This window comes from Otolemur garnettii, unplaced genomic scaffold (assembly GCF_000181295.1).
Source record: "Otolemur garnettii isolate 467f Iridium unplaced genomic scaffold, OtoGar3 scaffold00046, whole genome shotgun sequence".
NCBI lineage: Eukaryota > Metazoa > Chordata > Mammalia > Primates > Galagidae > Otolemur > Otolemur garnettii.
The window spans coordinates 13129596-13130811 of record NW_003852441.1 but is presented as its reverse complement, the minus strand read 5'-3'; the positions used below and the strand labels follow the sequence as shown (position 1 = coordinate 13130811).

At 48.8% G+C, this 1216-nt stretch overlaps 1 protein-coding gene across 1 annotated transcript in view; it reads right to left on the bottom strand.

Annotated features, from left to right (window-relative positions):
• Positions 1–1216, bottom strand: part of PLD2 (phospholipase D2) — a 14455-nt gene that overhangs the window by 9349 nt on the left and 3890 nt on the right. The window lies entirely within an intron of this gene.

The following is a 1216-nucleotide window of genomic DNA, read 5'->3' as shown; positions in this document are numbered from 1 at the left end:
ATTTTCTTTTTCTTTCTTTTTTTTTTTTAATTTTTGAGTTTGCTTTTTGTTTGTATTTGAGACAGAGTCTTACTCTGTTGCCCTTGGTAGAGTGCCTTGATGTCATCATGACTCACAGCAACCTCAAATTCCAGAGCTCAAGCAATCCTCTTGCCTCAGCCTCCTGACTAGCTGGGACTACAGGCATGCACCACCACACCCAGCTAATTTTTCCTTTTTTTTTTTTTTTTGAGACAGAGCCTCAAGCTGTCCCCCTGGGTAGAGTGCTGTGGCATCACAGCTCACAGCAACTTCCAACTCCCGGGCTCAAGTGAGTCTCCTGCCTCAGCCTCCCAAGTAGCTGGGACCACAGGTGCCCGCCACTATGCTCGGCTATTTTTTGGTTGCAGCCGTCATTGCTGTTTGACGGGCCCCAGCTGGATTTGAACCTGCCACCTTAGGTGTATATGGCTGGTGAGTTAGCCACTTGAGCCACAGGCGCTGAGCCAATTTTTCCATTTTTAATAGAGATGGGGTCTGGCTTTTGCTCAGGCTGGTCTTGAACTCATGAGCTCAAGCAATCCATCTGCCTCAGCCTCTCAGAGTGCTAGGATTACAGGTGTGAGCCACCAAGCCCAGCCCATGTTCTTCCCCATTTTCCCTATCTTGCTAAGGCAAACCTCAGGGCTGCCACCTCCTGGACGCCTCCTGACAGCCCCACACTGGGGTAGCTGCTTCCCCTTTGTGCTTGTTACCCCGTATGGCAAGTCCACATTGTTTCATGACAAGATCATCCCCTTCCCTAAACCAGAGAAGTCTGTGTCTTATTGCCAGCACCTATTCTAAGCACATAGTACCTGCTTAGAAAAATGTTTATTAAATAAAGGAATAAAGGAGAGATTTGAAATCATAGAGAACAGAGAGGGCCAGTGTGGTAAAGGAGTTTAAAAGGGGCACTCTGGGCAGTGCTCGTAGCTCAGTGGGTAGGACGCCGTCCACATACACCAAGGCTGGCAGGTTTGAACCCGGCCCAGGCCTGCTAAACAACAAGGACACCTGCAGCAACAACAACAAAAACAGCTGGGCATTTTGGTGGCTGCCTGTAGTTCCAGCTACTTGGGAGGCTGAGGCAAGAGAATCGCTTAAGCCCATGAGTTTGAGGTTGTGGTAAGCTGTGACGCCATGGCACTCTACTGAGGGCGACATCGTGAGACTCTGTCTCAAAAAAAAAAAAAAA